General features: G+C 47.0%; 1 long non-coding RNA gene across 1 annotated transcript in view; it reads right to left on the reverse strand.

The window, feature by feature from the left end:
- LOC310758418 overlaps positions 1-13,829 on the reverse strand; it is a 29,377-nt gene extending 15,548 nt beyond the window's left edge. Inside the window, exons 1-2 of the long non-coding RNA XR_014545763.1 lie at positions 11,879-13,829; positions 2,947-3,253 (exon numbers count right to left, since the gene is read on the reverse strand). This is a non-coding gene — a long non-coding RNA (uncharacterized lncRNA). The remainder of the gene's footprint in view (positions 1-2,946; positions 3,254-11,878) is intronic.
- Between the last annotated feature and the right edge of the window lie 793 nt (positions 13,830-14,622).

Genomic DNA, 14,622 nt, shown 5'->3' on the forward strand with positions numbered 1-14,622 from the left:
ATCCTGACCACTCCTTTTCCTTCTAAGTACCTGCACCAAGTACAAAGGGGAAGGAAGAAAAACCCACTCCCGAGAATCCTTTTCTTTTTGCACAGGGGTTAAGAGAGCCCCTGCAGAAGCAACAGATTCAGGCACTATCTCTTTCTTCTGACAGGTGAATAATCCCCAGAGCTTTAGGGTGCCATCGCTCTAATCCTCCCAGGGTGAGAGCTCCAGGGTCCCTGTTCTTCCTCTTACTTGAGATTTCCTAATATTCAACCACACACACACAAAGCGAAAGGATCCTATCTGTTGTGTGCATGGGGCACGACTCTGTGTGTCCTGACCCTGAGTTTGACGCAACAAGTCACCTCCGGGGCAAGTTGCCTTGGCTCCTCCATGCCTCAGTTTCCACCCTTCTGCAAAGCAAGCCTCCCGCAACCCCCGATAGCCCAACCCATGCCTGCCTCAAAGCGGCTGGCGCACGTACAAAAGTGTCCTCCTCCTCCTCCAGACGCAGGTGCAGGATCAGCCAGTTTGCTAATCTCAATGGAGCTAACTGTCTGCCGGAGCATCTCCGCCGGGGGAAGGAAAAAGAAAGAAGCAAACCCCTCTGTGCATGAGCTGGCAGGAAACAGTATAGCTGGAGGAGAGACAGCATCTCTGTACGTGAGGCAGAGCACGCAGGGCTGCACCTGACCCAGACAGCTCCCTTCAGCATCACTATTGGCTGCTGCTTCCGCCTTAGGCAGCCAGCAGGCCTACCAGGGCAGGCGAGGCAGTGGGGCTCAAACAGAGCCACCCTTCCCCTGTCACATCCTAGCTCTGGAGACAAAGAGATGGTGACAAGGAGGGTGGCCATCTTTAGGACAGCTGCAGGGAGGCAACAGCACTCTAAGGCACCTGTGTGCTGCCCTGTGTATCTGTCCTGATTTCGGCAGAGATTTCACACCTGATTCTTTGCAGAGTCCAATCTGTTTAAGACTGGCCTCAGTGGTGGTGCTGTCAGGGTGGGACGAGGTTACAGAAGTCCAGAACCAGTCGGCAAAATGAATGGGCAGGGAGGGGCCAAATCAGGCCATTAAAAAACGGAAGGGGTTAGGCCCACAAAAAACCTGGAGCAAGCCCTGGCCACCAGCCGGTAAGACCGGAAAGTCCAGCGTCTGCTGGAATTATCTAACTGTGCCAATGACTGCACTCCTCTGCCTAACGTGTGAGAGACTTGGGAGGCACATCTGGTCATATGTAGGCAATTGTGGTGTCTTTCCTCCCTCTGCAAAGTCAGCAAAGTCATAGGGGCTGAAGCACTGTGCTAGGGCAGAGGTGGGGAACCTTAGTCTCAGGAGTCAAATGCAGCCCTCTCTCTCTGGCCACACACCCTCTTTCTAGGCCACACCCATACTGACCTTGCTTCAAGGCCTGCCTGGGTGTTTTTGCCTAGCTCAACTGCATCCCTGGACTCCGATGATGCCTCTTGCTTACGTAGATGGTAGGCAGAGAGAGGTCTCAGAGTGTGCGGACAATCTAAGCCAACATTTGCCTCTGGCTCTGATCACCACTGGCCCCTGGAAAAGAATGCAGAAGCCCTTGGGCTGAAAAGCTTTACCCCAGGGACTGCTTGGCTGGATGATGCTCCAGTCCCAGTACAACAGACAATAGCCCACTCTGTCCAATGTATGTGCGCCAACTCCAGATCCTCTTCCTCAGAGTAATACCCTGGTGGTTTTGTTTAGTGCCGGCGGTGTCAGCACCCTGTTACTTGCAACACATTATAGTAATTTTGTGCTGTAGAATTGTTAAAACCAGGCACAACTCTTGGGGTCTTTGCACAAATCCACCAGTGACTGCAGACCCAGAGAACCTCATTTTATTTTATTTTATTATTATTTTTACTAGTGTATGAAATCTGTTGCGCTTGCTCAAAATTGCCAGTAATCCATTTTTGAAGCTTTTTCATGATACAATAAGATAAAAGACAGTAATCTAAATAAAAACAAAAATAGAGAATGAAGAAGAAGGAGGAAACATGGAGTCCTCTCTCAAAGGTAGCTCTTAACCTTTGTCTCACACAGGAAGTGGTGGACCCTCCCAGCTCTCACCTGGGAGCTTCCCTTTCTTCTCCCAGACTCTCACCCTGGCAGGTATTTCCCTGAGGAAAAAGTCTTCCCTTTCATTTTCCCCTTCTTATTTCCACATCCACAGAATAAATAATAATAATTCTACATTTTGTCTGCCCAGTCCTACAGAGAGTTGGATTCACCCCTACACCCAATGAGATCAGTCGGTCTCTGCATCAGATTGAGCCGTAGCTGCTGCAGTACAGTTTTTCATTCTTGGGAATCTGATTCCCGAAAAGGCTGTATGTGCAGTAGGAAAGGTGAACCTGTGGCCTCCCAAAAGTTGCCGGACTCCCAACTCCCCTCATCCCCAGCCAACATGGCCAATGGTTAGGGGGAGCTTTAGCCTAGCATTTTCTGGAGAGACTCAGGTTCCTCTGGCCTCCAGTCTTACAGGAGCTAAAAGAACTTAAGACCCTTTAAGTTTCATACTCCCTTGACCTCTGAGGCCTGGTGCCAAGGAACTAAGGCATGCTGGGAATTCTGCAGAACACATTATCCCAAAACTACTTCAGCTCAACACTTACATCTGCCCAACAGCAACTGCCTTGTTAAACAGAAAAAAGAGAGGCAGGGAGGAAGGGAGGGAGAGAAACACCGCAGCTGTCAGCATGCAGCTGTATTGGGGAGACCACAGTGTTTTGCAGCTGCCCTGCAGGTGAGATGTGCCCCCTAAGTGGGGGTGCTGACTTCTATTAAAGGAAACAAGAGAAAAGACTTCCTGAAGCTGATCCTATGAAGCAGGAAATGGCTATGAAATCCCTTTCTGACCCCCTCTCTCCTTTTTCTCAGATTTCCACTCACCATTCACTTTTATTATTGTTCATCTCCATCTCATTTCTTTACTTACTCTCTCCATATAGTTGCTTCTTTGACCAGTGACTCGGGCAGAAACTCAACACCAGGGCGCCACCTAGTGGCTTTTTCATGTTCTGTGGTTGTTCCTCCCGTCAGGGACCATTGTGAGGGGTCGTCCGCACTTTGCTTTGTCCCATGATTTCTTCCATTTGTTCTTGGACAAACCTCCTTGGAGGGCGGATTCTGGGCTTGAACAGGATGGAATGAGATCTGCACAAGGAGCCCTGAATGAAAACAAGGAGCCCCTTCTCCCTGAGGTGCCTCATGGCTCTTTGTTGACTTTGGACAGGAGCAGCACGCTGCAGACAACGGTCTGTAAACAGTAAAACTAGCACCTCTTCATTATCACCACCCCACAAGAAACTTATCTAGCAAATGCCTTTGCCATTTTAATGTGTTTCTAATTCCTTTTCAGATTGTGAGGTTCTTCTTCTTTGTTTTGTTTTGTTTTTTAGCTGTGGGACTATCCGCAGTAAACTTGCTATACTGTAGAGCAGGATCCAGATAAGGCTGTTGCTCCAACGAATGCTTTTTATGGTTGCAGTGGAATAATTGATTAGTAGCATTTGGACTGCTGCACTGAGTTGCTGGGAAAATGAGGTTCTTCCAGCAAGCAAATAGCTGTGGTTTAGAGCTGTGGAGAGTGGTTGCATGCCTAAGTAGAGGCCTCCATATCAGGGGAGGGTGGTGAACAGGTGGCCCTCCAGATGTTGTTGAACCTCCATTCCAACCAGCCCCAGCTAGCATGACGAATCATCAGGGAAGAACCGTGGCTCAGAGGGCAGAGCATCTGCCTTGCAACCAGAAGATCACAGGTTCAATTCCTGGCTTTTCCAGGTAAGACTGGGAGATAAACTGTTCTGAAATCCTGGAGATCTGCTTCCAGTCAGTGTAGACAAATACTGAGCTAGGTGGACCCAGGGTCTGACTCAGCAGCTTTCTATTGTTCCTATGATGAGTCCTATAAGTCTAGCAACCTCTGGAGGAGCACAGGTCCTTCACCCCTGGCTCTGTATAATGAATAGTGACATTGGAACCAGAGCTGACATGCTCCCACTACTGCAGTTCTCCTCGTGTCTTGGCAATAGCCATTGGCAAACTGCAACTTGTCCCCAGAGAACAAGGCTCATCCAATGGTGTGCAGTGCATTCTGCAATGGTGATCAAATGTTGTGATTCAAGCCAGGGAGGCCAGCTTGAATAAAAGATGGAGGCGACCCCACCCTGCATAATCAACCACAAGCACACACACCATTTGAATGACAATCAACTTTTGGGGGACTGGCCCCCTCAAATATTTTAGGAGGGGCAAAGGTACCTCGGCCCCTCGGAGTTGGCTCCTATGATTCAAGCCAAGTGAGATGTATCCCTCACAGGCTGTCCCGATACTATAACGCCAAGGTTGCAGGTTCAGTTCCATATGGGACAGCTGCATATTTCTGCATTACAGGGGTTGGAATAGATGATCATCGGAGGTCCCATCCAACTCTACAATTCTATGATGCTATTCTTCCCCCCCTCCCCCCCCAAAAAAATAATCCTCCAACTGTCCCTACCTTTCATTGCCAGGAATGGGAATCCATAAATTTATTTATTCTGCCTGGCTGATTGGCACAGGGCAGCTTTTCAGTGTCTACTATGCCATGGAGGGGGATCACTGACACAGTCATGATGCAGGAATTGCAGCATGAGGTCTCTCTCCCCCCCCCAACCACCCCATCCCATAGAACATGCCTAAAGTCATTGGGGCCAGTCCCCACTGCAAGAGGCTGCAGGAAATCGGCAGTCCCAGTGATGCCTCTAGTCAAGCCAGAGTTGAGAGCCATTAAGATATCTCGTGGTGCAATAGAACTACCTGCTTGATACCTTCGGTGCACTATAATCACACAGCTCTCTACCACACAACTGAGTTTAATTTGAATGTCCAATACTCCTTCTTGCAAGGCCCAAGGGTTTGTGGTGGTGGTTGTTGACAATAGCACGCCCTGCAAGACATCAGGAATCCTACTTTCTGGAAGTTATCTTCTTGGCAAACATTTCAGCAAAGCAAAGTTAGCATGGAGGGAAAGTATACTGTACACAGGGGCCTGGGCACAGAGAATGTGGCAAGCTGGCTGGCTGGCTGGCTTGCCGCTCATCAGCCGGAGGGAAAGAATAGCAGTTGTAATAAAGCAGCATGCATGTGTCCAGGCCATTACCTCAGGAGCCCTTGGGGTATGGCTCAGCAAGTCTAGAACACTTAAAATTCCACTTTCATGCTAACTCAAGCCACATTGGCTCAGACACACCAAAGCAGGTGTGGTGCGTGCAGGTGTGCAAGGGCCATCGGATATAAACAAATAACAGATGCATTCCCTCATGCTGCGGCTTCACGTGAAACTGGCAAGAAGGCTTTTGCTCTAAGCCCATAAAGAAGAGCCAGGCAAAGCAGCCAAAGGGGGAGTGTTGGCTGGAGCAGGCAGCCAGGATTTGTCCTCCGCATCACAGAGAGGGAGGAGAAACTCCACCCAGGGCTGCTATTTTCAGCAAGAGACCTGCATTTCATGCAGTATTGGGGGTTCAGGAAAGCAGACTTCAGTAAGGCCGACTTCAGAGAGTCCTTGCCATCTGAAGTAAGGCAGGTGGTTTCAAAAAGAACATAGAAACGGTGCCCTGTTCTCACAGTGGCGATCCAGATGCCCATAGGCAGCCTGCAACCAGGGTCCGAGTACAACAACGTTCTCCCCACCAGCAATTCCCAGCAATTGGTATTGGGCCATGCCACCTCCATGAAGCCCTTTTTAGTAATGGTTCCTCACTTATGAGGCTGTTTCTCAAGAGCAGCTTACTTGGTGCCTATGCTGAAGTCTCTTCTGCACCACATAAAGCCCTTTTAATACCCCAGGTGTTTAATCTCTGGTGTAGTTTTTCCTCTGCTGCAACTGTTTCTAGCACTGTATTTTTAAAAATTGAAAATATCGTCCAGTTAAGGGTGGTGGCAGCTGATGAAAGTAACTATATGCGGAGGTAGAGAATGTTTGAGGGCCTAATCATGCTGAATGCACGGAGGCACGTGGAAAACAATTGGCTTCCTGGATGCACATGGAGATATAACGGAAAAACTTCAGGGTCAGGCTGGGCCGAGCCTGGAGCCGTTTAGCAGTGAACATGACGTTTCATTCTTGATTTGCTATCACCCGCATCCTCCTTCCTCCCCAGATATATGAAAAAAACCCCACCCAGGTCAGCTGGCAGAGAATGAAACAGGTGCCATGGAGGTGAATGGGCTTTGATTTGCATTCCATTCCCAGAGAGCAACCCTCTCTTATCCAGCCGGTCTCCATTAAAGGGAGTCTGACTAGGTTAAAACACAATTTATTTCTCAGGCGTTCTGTTGCGCTGCCTGTGGAATGTTGGCAGCCAGCAATCTCCAAGATGCGCAGCCAGTCACTGTAAAGGGAGGGGGAGTATTATCTGTGGCGGAGAAGCAGGAGGAAGACTAAGGATTGGAAGAGTGTAGAAAGCATCCTGGCTTCTGGGGTGCTTTACTCCTGCATCTGAAGGCATGGCACCTCTTTGTCTGATCATAACCAGTGGAATGGTGTATAAGAGTCAAGACCAAAACCCAGGAACAACCATGGCTTAGTGGTAGAACATCTGCTTTGCATGCAGAAGGTTCGTCTTGGTACGAGGCAGCTTTCTATGACTGTGAGCTGGATTTGCAATTTTCTGGCAAAGGCTCAGCATTTTGAACATGCCAGGGTTTTTCATCTCCAAATTGGGGCAGGGGTGTAGTTGCACTGGTGGAAATCCTGCCTGTTGTGCAGCTGTTAAATGCAAATAGCCTTTGTCGGGATGAAAGATGGCGAGTGTGGCTAGGCTTGACCCCAGGCACCAAGAACACAGCTTTACCAGAGGTTGAAAGAAAGTCTTTTCAGAATTGGAGGAAAAGAGGCAAGCTCAGGAGGGTGGCGGGTTAGGGAGGGGAGCAAGGCCAAAACTTATGATAATGGAAAATAGGCTAGAGGTTGGCGTGATCAGAAGCAGTCAGTCAAGCCTCAGGATTGAGAAGTAGGCAATGGCTTGTTTTAGACATAATGACCTTAGCCTGTTGTTGTTTAGTCGTTTAGTCGTGTCCGACTTTTCGTGACCCCATGGACCAGAGCAAGCCAGGCACTCCTGTCTTCCACTGCCTCCCGCAGTTTGGTCAAACTCATGCTGGTAGCTTCGAGAACACTCTCCAACCATCTTGTCCTCTGTCGTCCCCTTCTCCTTGTGCCCTCCATCTTTCCCAACATCAGGGTCTTTTCACAGAATCATAGAATCATAGAATCATAGAGTTGGAAGAGACCACAAGGGCCATCAAGTCCAACCCCCTGCCAAGCAGGAAACACCATCAGAGCACTCCTGACATATGGTTGTCAAGCCTCTGCTTAAAGACCTCCAAAGAAGGAGACTCCACCACACTCCTTGGCAGCAAATTCCACTGTCGAACAGCTCTTACTGTCAGGAAGTTCTTCCTAATGTTTAGGTGGAATCTTCTTTCTTGTAGTTTGGATCCATTGCTCCGTGTCCGCTTCTCTGGAGCAGCAGAAAACAACCTTTCTCCCTCCTCTATGTGACATCCTTTTATATATTTGAACATGGCTATCATATCACCCCTTAACCTCCTCTTCTCCAGGCTAAACATGCCCAGCTCCCTTAGCCGTTCCTCATAAGGCATCGTTTCCAGGCCTTTGACCATTTTGGTTGCCCTCCTCTGGACACATTCCAGTTTGTCAGTGTCCTTCTTGAACTGTGGTGCCCAGAACTGGACACAGTACTCCAGGTGAGGTCTGACCAGAGCAGAATACAGTGGCACTATTACTTCCCTTATCTAGATGCTATACTCCTATTGATGCAGCCCAGAATTGCATTGGCTTTTTAAGCTGCCGCGTCACACTGTTGGCTCATGTCAAGTTTGTGGTCAACCAAGACTCCTAGATCCTTTTCACATGTACTGCTCTCAAGCCAGGTGTCACCCATCTTGTATTTGTACCTCTCATTTTTTTTGCCCAAGTGCAATACTTTACATTTCTCCCTGTTAAAATTCATCTTGTTTGTTTTGGCCCAGTTCTCTAATCTGTCAAGGTCGTTTTGAAGTGTGATCCTGTCCTCTGGGGTGTTAGCCACCCCTCCCAGTTTGGTGTCATCTGCAAATTTGATCAGGATGCCCTTGAGTCCATCATCCAAGTCGTTGATAAAGATGTTGAATAAGACCGGGCCCAAGACAGAACCCTGTGGCACCCCACTAGTCACTCTTCTCCAGGAGGAAGAGGAACCATTGATGAGCACCCTTTGGGTTTGGTCAGTCAGCCAGTTACAAATCCACTGAGTGGTAGCATAGTCAAGACCGCATTTTACCAGCTTCTTTACAAGAATATCATGGGGCACCTTGTCAAATGCCTTGCTGAAATCAAGGTAGGCTACATCCACTGCGTTCCCTTCATCTACCAGGCTTGTAATTCTGTCAAAAAACGAGATCACGTTAGTCTGACATGACTTATTTTTCAGAAATCCATGCTGACTATTGGTGATCACAGCATTCCTTTCTAGGTGCTCACAGACTGTTTGCTTAATGATCTGCTCCAGAATCTTCCCTGGTATTGATGTCAGACTGACTGGGCGGTAATTATTTGGGTCCTCTCTTTCCCCTTTTTGAAAATAAGGACAACATTTGCCCTCCTCCAGTCTGCCGGGACTTCGCCTGTTCTCCAGGAATTCTCAAAGATGACTGCCAGTGGTTCTGAAATCACATCTGCCAGTTCTTTTAATACTCTTGGATGCAGTTCATCTGGCCCTGGAGACTTGAATACATCTAGACTAGCCAAGTATTCTTGTACTATCGCTTTAGTTATTCTGGGCTGTGTTTCCTCTGCTGAATCATTTGCTCCAAATTCTTCAGGTCGGGCATTGTTTTCTTTATCGGAGAAGACTGAGGCAAAGAAGGCATTGAGGAGTTCAGCCCTTTCTGTGTCCCCTGTTTGCATTTCACCATCTTCTCCTCTGAGTGACCCCACTGTTTCTTTGTTCTTCCTTTTGCTACGAACATACCCATAAAAGCCTTTTTTGTTGCTTTTAACCTCTCTAGCAAGCCTGAGTTCATTCTGTGCTTTAGCTTTTCTGACTTTGTGTCTACACGTGCTGGCTATTTGTTTGAATTCCTCTTTGGTGGTTCCCCCCTTTTCCATTTTTTGTACACATCCTTTTTTAATCTTAACTCAGTTAAAAGTTCTTTAGATGGCCACCCTGGCTTCTTTAAGCACCTTCCATGTTTCCATCTCATTGGTATTGCCTGAAGTTGTGCTTTTACTATCTCCCTCTTAACAAACTCCCAGCCATCATGAACTCCCTTTCCTTTTAGTATTACTGTCCATGGGATCTCACCCAGCACTTCCCCAAGTTTTATGAAGTCGGCTTTCTTAAAGTCAAGAAATTGAGTCCTAGTATGCTTGGCTGCTCCTTTCCGCTGTATAGTAAACTTCAGAAGAGCATGATCACTCGCGCCTAATGATCCTTCCACTTCTACCCCACTAACCAGGCCATCAACATTGGTTAGGACCAGATCTAAAATGGCTGTTCCTCTTGTTGCTTCTCCCACTTTCTAGACAATGAAGTTGTCTGCAAGGCCAGTGAGGAATCTGTTTGACCTTATGCTCTTGGCTGAGTTTGACATCCAACAAATATCCGGGTAATTGAAGTCCCCCATTACTACTATCTCCCTTCCTTTTGCATGCTTGGCCATCTGTTCCAGGAAGGCATCATCTATGTCCTCCGTTTGGCTTGGGGATCTATAGTAAACTCCCACAATGAGGTCACTGTTATTCTTCTCTCCCTTAATTTTGACCCAAATGCTCTCACTTTGGCTTTGAGGTTCTAAATCTTGGATCTCTTCACAGGTATACACATCCCTGACATATAACGCCACTCCTCCTCCTTTCTTGTCTGGTCTGTTTCTCTGAAATAGATTGTATCCCTCCATTATTACATTCCAATCGTGGGACTTATCCCACCAGGTTTCAGTGATGCCTATTATGTCATATTTAGTTTGCTGTACCAAGAGCTCAAGCTCATCTTGTTTATTTCCCATGCTTTGCGCATTAGTGTACAGACACTGAAGTCCATTAATCATTCCCCCATGTCTCTTATTTAAGGATTTTTTCCTCCCACCACTAGGTCTGCGTGCTGTTTGCTCCATTCGGTCTATGACATTTGGATAATCATCTTCATCAATTGATAGACTCCTACCTTCAGAAGCACGGTCTCCCTCCCCCACATTAGTCAGTTTAAAGCCCTCCTGATGAGGTTTCTGAGATTTTTTGCAAAAACATTCCTCCCAACCGTTGTGAGGTGCAGCCCATCGCTTGCCAGAAGTCCATCTTCAAGAAACTGCAGTCCGTGATCTAAGAATCCAAACCGTTCCTGTTTACACCATTTGCGAAGCCAGTTGTTCACTTCCACTAGTTTTCCCTCTCTCCCTGGGCCACGTCATTCAACTGGGAGGACAGATGAGATGACAATTTGTGCATTTAATTGCTTCAATTTCCTGCCCAGAGCCTCGTAATCTCTTTTGATCTTCTGGAGGCTATTGCTTGCAGTGTCATTGGTTCCCACATGAACCAAGAGGAAGGGTTACAGATAGGTAGCCGTGTTGGTCTGCCATAGTCAAAACAAAAAAAAAAATTCCTTCCAGTAGCACCTTAAAGACCAACTAAGTTAGTTCTTGGTATGAGCTTTCGTGTGCATGCACACTTCTTCAGATACCTGAAGAAGTGTGCATGCACACGAAAGCTCATACCAAGAACTAACTTAGTTGGTCTTTAAGGTGCTACTGGAAGGAAAAAAAAAATTTGTTTTGACAAGAGGAAGGGGTATTTGTCAGTGGGTTTTATGATTCCTTGCAGTCGTTCAGTTACATCTTGGATCTTAGCCCCGGGGAGACAGCACACTTCCCGAGACATCTTGTCAGGCCCACAGATCACTGCTTCTGTTCCCCTCAGTAGGGAATCCCCTATCACCACTACACACCTCCTCTTAGGTCTGGTCGGGGTTCTTCCGTGAGCTGTCCGTTCTAAGGTCGCCTGCACATTCCCTGAGGACTGACTTTGCTGCTCGTCTTCATATACCTGATCGACTGTAATGAGGGAGAGATCCTCAGATGGAGTCTGCTCTTCGTCTTCCATGCTAGGGGAGAGGACCTCAAAGCGATTGTGTATTTCTAAACAATCAGAGCGAACCCTGGGCCTCCTACTTCTTTGAGTCACGTTTCTCCATATATCTGGCTCCTTTTCCAGGGAGTCTTCTCTTCTCATGAGGTGGCCAAAGTATTGGAGTCTCAGCTTCAGGATCTGTCCTTCCAGTGAGCACTCAGGGCTGATTTCCTTAAGAATAGATAGGTTTGATCTTCTTGCAGTCCATGGGACTCTCAAGAGTCTCCTCCAGCACCATAATTCAAAAGCATCAATTCTTCGGCGATCAGCCTTCTTTATGGTCCAGCTCTCACTTCCATACATCACTACTGGGAAAACCATAGCTTTAACTATATGGACCTCTGTTGGCTTTATCTATACGGACCTTTGTTGACCTTAGCCTATCCATGATTTATTAGATCAAGAACAAGCTTTGGACCTGCACAGTCCTTCTGTCTTGCCCCACTACTGAAAACTTCCAGGGTTAGTTAAACGACAGTTTCCTGTTACATCAAACTTCAGAAACTGTTGTTTCTCCTCAGATTGCAAACCAGGATCTGACTCTGGATATGGCTTGGATGTAATGGGAAATTAAATTCTGGAAAGATGAGGGAGCTGTGTGGGTTTTTGAGACTGAGGTCATGACATCTGAACCAGGCCAGCGATTGCCATGTTGATCCAAAAAGACAGAAGAAACGAAGCACACAGACTAGAGTACCTTTCTGCAGACTGAATTGGTTTAGCGGAGGCAGCGTGCTTCTGCTGCCGCCTCTGTCTCACGACGACCCCCGTGAAAATCAAAGCTTGCAGTATCCCATCTAAGTAGGTCTAAAAATATATCATTTAACCTACTTTGTAGCATCTAAGAACTGATGAGGTAGCCAAAGGTCCATGAGCTTATAGAGAGCTAAGAAAAATCTCAGGGAGTCCTTTCTGTTTCGGGGGCAGCTTTGAAATGGGCTTCCAAAGAGAGTATAAAAATGTCCAGCTGAGATCCACATACAAAGGAGAAAGAGAGAGACAGTGAGAATGAATTAGCTACTCCAGTGAGTTTTTATGCTCAGCTCCCTCCTCCCTGAGCTAAATTTGATGCTCGATTAACTTGCCATGAAATCCTAAGCAAGTCTACTCAGAAGTAAGCCCCACTGAGTTCAAGTGAGACTCACTGGATTGCAGCCTCATGTGATATGATGGATTCAGTAGGGCTTACTTCTGAGTGGACAAGCATAGCATTGCATTTTTAAGGATCATTTCTCTCCACCAGTTTATACTGAGGATGGTGTGGGTTGTAGCTTTTCCCCAGCAATGGAAATAAGAGAAAAAAATTGAAGCTGGAAGCACTGAAGCTGTTGTATGAAAACATTGATCCCCCAGAATGTTGAAAGTATTCATTACTCTTCTGAAACTTACCCCACCCCACCCGCCGCCATCATCCTGCTGTGGCAAGCTAATTTAGTAGGGGATCATCCATGTTTTAAAATGATTAAAAGGAAAAGAGTAAACTTGGCAGGAGCTAGCAGTTATCTCACATGTGAGGAAAATTACACAGCTCCTAATATCCTCCAAAAAAAAAAAAAAGCTTATATGCAAACATATTTAGATTTAATAAATGAAATGTAAAGTTGCCAAATGACCAGAGGGGTGTGTGGAACAGCCTGGTCTACAGGAACCAGCAAGCAAAACTTTCCAGTGGGTAGAAAAAGAAACACCATCGGCTGCTAATGTCTGGGCATCAAGAGCAGCCAGAAGCTGATTGAAAAGTTGGCAACCCAAATCAAAAGCCGGGATTTATTTATTTATTTTAAAAAGGATTATTAAAATCAGTTGACGGCCCCGCTCAAAGCCCATTAAGGGGTGTAAATATTTGATAACACACATTCATACTTCAGCAGCCTGGTTCCAAGATGTTCATTGGTTCCTTCTTTCCAGCCCAAGAAACCAATCGGGCTGCAGCCACAGCCAGCCAAGCAAAACTGGGATGTAACTGTCTCAGCCTCACCGCTTGCCAGCTGCTGGCCTTGAGGCAAGGAAGTGCTCTCATGGCAAAGGCTGAGCACACCTGCCAGCATAGGAGAGCTCGAGGCGGGGGCCTGGATCCTGACGCAGAGCACCCCACAAAAAAGCAAACCCAAAAAACAAGAGGAGCAGCAGCCAGGAAAGGGTGGAAAAGAGCTACGTGAGCTTTCTCAGGGAGACCCAATCTTATTAATAAAAGCTGCTTCTTCCCAAGGCCTTGATAATCTCTCCTGCTACAGATTATTTACAGCTGTGGAATTTAATACTCCAATGAACAAAGCTTCCCAAGGCACGCCAGAGAGAGAGAGAACGAATGCAAGAGGGCCCAGTTTTAACCCTTCTGAGCACTTTAGTCTTCCATGATGAATCGCAAGGGCCTTTCTATGCAGCTGTTGCCACATTAGGTAGAGTTGCTAGATCCTATAGAACACAGAGCCCCTGGCTTTTAAGAGTCCTGGCATGCGTGAGGGGGCTTCCAAAAGAGCTGTTTATGGAGCATTCACCCTGATGTGTTTGCAGAGAGATTGGAAGATATTGGCTATTTAATGAGAATTCATTCTGATTTGTTTGTGGGGATGTTAGAAGACTTTAGTGTTACTCTACATTTTCCAGGCTATTTTCCTGGCACTTCCCTTATCTTTTGGGGGCAGTAGGTTTTTGCAAGACCTCCCCAGTCAACGATAATTATGCAACCTGGATTTGCCACTATGTGATTGAATCCAACTCCAAAATAGCAACAGTTCAGAAGCATCCTAAGTTTGCAGGGGACGAAGCACATCCCCCAAATTTTAGGCACATATTTCTTCTTCTTCCACATGGATTCTACACCCTGCAATGCAGGAATCTCAACTAAAGCATGCATGACTGAGGGCCACCTGACCTCTGCTTCAAACCTCCAAGGAAGGAGAGTCCACCATCTTCAGAGAGAGTCCATTCTACTGCTGAAGAGTTCTTATCACTGAAAAGTTGTTCCTGATGTATAGTCAGAATCTCCTTTCTTGTAACTTGAAGCCATTGGTTCAGGTCGTAGCCTCCAGAGCAAGAGAAAACAAGCTTGCTACATCTTTCATGTGACAGCCCTTTAGATATTTGAATATGGCTATCCTATCGCCTCTGTCTCCTCTTTTCCAGGCTAAGCATATTCAGCTCCCTCAATTGTTCCTCATAAGGCTTGGTTTCAAGACCCTTGATCATCTTAGTTGCCCTCCACTGCAAACGTTCTAGCTTGTCAAGATCTGCCTTCAATTGTGGTGCCCAGAATGAACCACTTTGAGCCTTACAATCAGCAGCAGAGGCCCTGCTGGTTGTGCCACCACTGGGTGCTGCTTGGATGGTAAGGTAAAAGGTAAAGGACCCCTGGATGGTTAAGTCCAGTCAAAGGCGACTATGGGGTTGCGACACTCCTCTCGCTTCAGGCCAAGGGAGCCGGCATTTGTCCACAGGCAG

Source organism: Podarcis filfolensis (genome assembly GCF_964270895.1).
Source record: "Podarcis filfolensis genome assembly, chromosome: 3".
Taxonomy (NCBI): domain Eukaryota; kingdom Metazoa; phylum Chordata; class Lepidosauria; order Squamata; family Lacertidae; genus Podarcis; species Podarcis filfolensis.